Source organism: Pseudophryne corroboree, chromosome 6 (genome assembly GCF_028390025.1).
Source record: "Pseudophryne corroboree isolate aPseCor3 chromosome 6, aPseCor3.hap2, whole genome shotgun sequence".
In the NCBI taxonomy this organism is placed as follows: Eukaryota; Metazoa; Chordata; class Amphibia; order Anura; family Myobatrachidae; genus Pseudophryne; species Pseudophryne corroboree.
In genome coordinates this window covers 597,146,713-597,152,671 of record NC_086449.1, presented here as the reverse complement: position 1 = coordinate 597,152,671, position 5,959 = coordinate 597,146,713, and positions in this window count along the sequence as shown.

Sequence of the window (5,959 nt, the reverse complement as noted above, 5' to 3'; positions counted from 1 at the left end):
TGGAATAAAAAGCATTTATATACACTGGGGTAAATTTACTAACATTCGTAATTTTCGGGAAAAGGTCAAAGTTCAATCACGAATGACATCGAAAGTGTAAAACTGCAACTTTTTGAATTGATTACGACTAATTTACTAAGCTGTCGTATTCGGGTTTTTCTTTTGTTCCGATGTCGATGTCATTCGTTTTTATTTTTTTTTTATTTTTACGGCAGTGATTAGCAAAACACTGCCGACTTTTTTACAATTAATCTCGGCCGGATCTGTGTGATCCGTGCTGGGGTTCATTTTTTTTTTTTTTTAAATGAAACACTGTAAAATCTTTAAAAAAAATTGCGTGGTGTCCTCCCTTTTAAGCATAACCAGCCTCGGGCTTTTTGAGCCGATCCTGGTTGCAGAAATATGGGAAAAAAAATGACAGGGGTTCCCCCATATTTAAGCAACCAGCATCGGGCTCTGCGCCTGGTCTTGGTTCCAAAAATACGGGGGACAAAAAGAGTAGGGGTCCCCCGTATTTTTAAAACCAGCACCGGGCTCCACTAGCTGGACAGATAATGCCACAGCCGGGGGTCACTTTTATATAGTGCCCTGCGGCCGTGGCATCAAAAATCCAACTAGTCACCCCTGGCCGGGGTACCCTGGGGGAGTGGGGACCCCTTCAATCAAGGGGTCCCCCCCCAGCCACCCAAGGGCCAGGGGTGAAGCCCGAGGCTGTCCCCCCCCACCCAATGGGCTGCGGATGGGGGGGCTGATAGCCTTTGTTGTAATTGAAAAGATATTGTTTTTAGTAGCAATACTACAAGTCCCAGCAAGCCTCCCCCGCATGCTGGTACTTGGAGAACCACAAGTACCAGCATGCGGCGGAAAAACGGGCCCGCTGGTACCTGTAGTACTATTACTAAAAAAATACCCAAAAAAAGACAAGACACACACACCTTGAAAGTAAAGTTTTATTACATACATGCACACAAACATACAAACATACTTACCTTATGTTCACACGCAGGTCGGTCCTCTTCTCCAGTAGAATACAAGGGGTACCTGTTGGAAAAATTCTACTCACCAGATCCAAGGTCCCAGGGTCCTCGGGGCATCCATGTTTAATCCACGTACTTGAAAAAAATAACAAACCGAATACACGAGCCACGAACTGAAAGGGGTCCCATGTTTTCACATGGAACTCCTTTCCCCGAATGCCACAAACCCACTCTGACTTCTGTCTAAGTGGGTTTCTTCAGCCAATCAGGGAGCGCCTTGTTGTAGCACTCTCCTGATCAGCTGTGTGCTCCTGTCCTCACTGACAGGCAGCACGCGGCAGTGTTACAATGTAGCGCCTATGCCCTCCATTGTAACCAATGCTGGGAACTTTCTGCCCTGCGGTTGACCTAAAGTGACGTCACCGCTGAGCAGAAAGTTCCCAGCATTGGTTACAATGGAGCGCATAGGCGCAACAGCCCGAGGCTGGTTAGGCTTTTGAGAAAAAAACTACTTTCCCACCCCTTCCCACTGATAGACATGCACGGATCTCATGGATCCCTGCATGCCTATGCAATCACGGCTCAAAAAAGCAGGTCTGCTTTTTTTTAGCACTTTTTTGCGATTTGTAATTTTTCACGGCAGTGTTTTCCTCTTTAGAGATTTGCACTTTTTAGTAAATGACCGAGTTCTACTAATTTGCTGGCGTTTTTTGACCGATGGTGTATTCATTCGTTTTTTTTTACAACTACTTCCAAAAAAATACGAATGCCCTGATCACTGCCGTGATTTGAGTTTAGTAAATGACCGAGATGACACTTTGAAGAAAAAACGGCATCTCGGTCAAAATCGGGACCTTAGTAAATTTACCCCACTGTGTGCAGTTATTTTATTTTAGTATATTCTCCTCGTACTTTCATGGGTTTCCTCGAGGTACTCCGGTTTCCTCCCACAAACCAAAAATATACTCTGGTACTGTAGGTTAACTGACTCCCAACCTAACTTATCCCTAGTGTGAATGTGTGTGCATGTACATATGGTAGGGAATATACTGTAGATTGTAAGCTCTACTGGCCAAATATTCTCTGTAAAGCACTGCAGAATATGTGTGCACTATATAAAGAACTAGTAGTAAATAAATAAATAAGTACTGTACTACTGAAAATAATTGGCATTGGGGGCTGCCGAGACTACCACCCTGGCAGCTGCAAATGAGGATATCTGTATAGAAATGTCCTCAACTCAGGGCTGTGTTTATACGTGTGAGAGGTAGATGGCTGGGACAGGAGCATATATGTGAACGGTAGGTATTTGGGGTATATGTGTGTGTGAGAGGGGTGTGACTGGGACAGGGCTGGGTATATGTTTATCAGAGGGAGGTGGTTGGGGGGTGTGAGTATGTTAGAGGGTATATGTGTGATGGAGGGTAGGGTATTGTATCATTTATATGATAGGTTGACATGTTATAATGACACCCACCCCCACTGCTCAAACTATGAAAACTTATTGATGTCCATCCCCCACTGTAGCTCCACCCACATTATCCACAGCTCCACACCCAGTGGGTACTCTGCCTCTGGGCCGACCTTCCCCACTCTCCATCCATGTAAGTCCACAATAATGATTATATTACAAATAAGATACTTCAATGAAAATCCCACAAAATGTCTTGTTTCTTTCCAAAATGTATGAATACAGTAGGTACAATATGCTGAAATGAGCAACAAATTGAAAAGAAATAGATCAATTACAGCTGTGTCCCACTCCAGGGTACTAATTTAGACCTAATCATTGATGTGCTAAATTTAGCACATCTACAATCAGCTTCCCTGACATGCGGGGGGACGCTCAGCACAGGGCTAGTCCACCCCACATGTCAGGCCCTACCCCGTCGCACAAGTACGAAAACATTGCGCAGCAGCTAGGCTTTTGTACTTGAAGCCCTACCTGCGTAGCTTCTGCACGCTGGCATGTATCTACCGGTCACTCTCCAGGTCGCAGCAGTTGCGTGTGACGTCACTCAATTGCCGCTGCCCGCCCTCCCCGCATGTCCGGGCACGCCTGAGTTGCCCTGACCACGCCTCTAAAACAGTGTCCAAACGCTGATGCCGGCCGCCCAGCAACAGCCCCTGCCTGTCAATCAGATAGAGGCGATCGCAGGGCGCACTGCAGCACCGGCACATGTGCAGTTCAGACCTGATCGAATGCTGTGCGAAAATACACAGCAGCGAACAGGTCTGAATTAGTCCCTAGGTTTGATGCTTTTTGCAGCGTGCTATATTATACTTTTGGTGTATACAGTAAGCTGATGGTGAGCATAGAGGTTATATATTGGTGTATACGGTAAGCTGATGGTGAGCATAGAGGTTATATATTGGTGTATACGGTAAGCTGATGGTGAGCATAGAGGTTATATATTGGTGTATACGGTAAGCTGATGGTGAGCATAGAGGTTATATATTGGTGTATACGGTAAGCTGATGGTGAGCATAGAGGTTATATATTGGTGTATACGGTAAGCTGATGGTGAGCATAGAGGTTATATATTGGTGTATACGGTAAGCTGATGGTGAGCATAGAGGTTATATATTGGTGTATACGGTAAGCTGATGGTGAGCATAGAGGTTATATATTGGTGTATACGGTAAGCTGATGGTGAGCATATCGGTTTGCGTTTTTTATGCAGTAGTAATCACAGCTCATTTATTACTATTATAGTTGTGATCCTATGATGCATAAAATAATGTATTATAAACATTTTCACAATGAGCATATAAAAATATATTACATAATAATGATTTCACAAATGACCATCTGTGTTTAAGATGATGTTTTTGTATCATAGTTGATATCAGGATGCCCCTTAATATTCTGTGTGATATTTACCTTTTAAATATTGTAAAAATGATTGCAGGAACTAAATAGATAGGCACAACCGTTAGCTTTGTTGCTCTGAAACAAACTAAAATGATATGAGTATAGTATAGTATAGAGTCAAAGCATCCAAGCATACAGTATATGTAACCTGTATCAAATGTATAATCAGCAAATTCCTGAAGCTTTTCATTGTGTGCTTATACTCTAGGATAGGGGCCCCTACTCCAGTTGGTCCACATGCGCAGTAAATTCTATGTTATTTGGACCAGGATGGAATGACTAGTGGCCGGGCGGGCAGTGGTGGGTGGCATGTAAAATGTCAGTCTTACTCATTATAATGCCTCTGGCTGTGGTCGCTTTATTCCACCGGTTGCACTGCTAGTAATTTCAGCACTGATAAAGGAGTATTCAAATATTAGACTCAAAATCTATGTGATTCCTACAAGTTGCTAAGAATAACATTTTGCATTGCTGGTGCATGATAAAATAAACATTTAGGGTAAAGTTATGATACTAAATGTGTATATAATTATTATAAAAACATTTAAACTCAAGGTTGCCAAACTTTTACTTTGGTGATATCTTCTTAAACTTGCTAATGCTGAAGAATAACAAAAGTTTGTGTTGAAGTCTGAAGACCTATTAAATATATGGTCTTGATGACCCCAATTTTTTGTGTCAGTGTGCATTGCTTTATGGTTGTGTTGCTGTGGAGTTGGTGAAGTAGTCTTAAACAATTGGGTGGTAATGGTGGGGCTACAGTAAGTGTTCATGATCTTCTACCACCAACCTACCCCATTTGGTGTACTAGTGGTTTAATTGCATACTAAATGGTGTGGCAGTAAGGAATTGCAGTTTTGTGTTATAAGGTAATTCCCATTGTTTTTATTGCACTCTTCTCACATACTGCATTATATATATATATATATATATATATATATATATATATATATACACAAGCATGCAATTACGAAGCGGCACTCAGAGTCTTCAAAACGGCAAAAACTTTGTATTAGTGCATATCAACGTTTCGGGGTCTCCCCCTTCGTCAGGATTAGTGCAAAATGACAATCTGTGCATGTAAATACTACTTACCCCCAATAAGAACATCCCCACATGCATATGCCGCTGGCCACGCCATCCCGACCTCCAGACTGACGTCACCAGCGTCTCCGCGGAAGTGACGTGCTGGCGCCCGGAGGCGCGTCCATGGCAACGCAACCTGGCAACAGAGATGTAAACAATAACTCCAGTGAAACAGCACCGTGCCCGCTTGAAACACTAGCGTGTAGTGAACAAATAAAGTGCTCACTGCGATCTCCAACAACTCCATATCTAAAAGCATTCAGTGTTATACATATAAGCTGCCAGGCTGCTAAAAATTATTAGTGAAACAAACCACACCAATTGCAATAAAAAACATACATACATATATCAAAGCTTCATATAAAATGCACATCAATTGCTTAAACTATACCAAACACTCTACATTAAACTACTGCTACTCCCTAACACTTTCGGATTTTCATACTTAGTTCAAAAACTCATGAATAAAATGTGGTTATTAAATAAAGTTAATGAGAACTAGATTATCATTGAGACCCATGGGTCTAAGAGTATTTAACATGTGGATCCACCGTGATTCTAACTGTAGGAGTTTAAGTTAAGTTAAGGGCCGCAGCATCAAGGACATGCTCGTTAAGACTGACATGGCTAAATTCAGAGAGGAACCCAAACATTTTTTTGAGGCGAAAGAACGGTTGCTTTAAGTGCACAGGGTGCACGACGTGTTCACATATGTCTGTAGGTGATCATATCATACATCCATGTTCGGGGAAAAAATTCCCTATAAGATGGCCTTTAACATGCACCCCTAAATTTGTGGTCTATGCCATAATATGCCCATGTGGCAGGTACTACATAGGCAATCCGAGTGTCAATTCAAGATCAGGATGGCACAACACAGGTTGGCCATTAGGAATGCCCTTATAGCAGGAAAGGGTGACCAACCTGTGGCTAAACATTTTGTGGAACATAGACACAGCATGGCCACTTTTAAGCATAGAATAATTGACCATGTGCCCGAATCCATGCGAGGTGGATATAG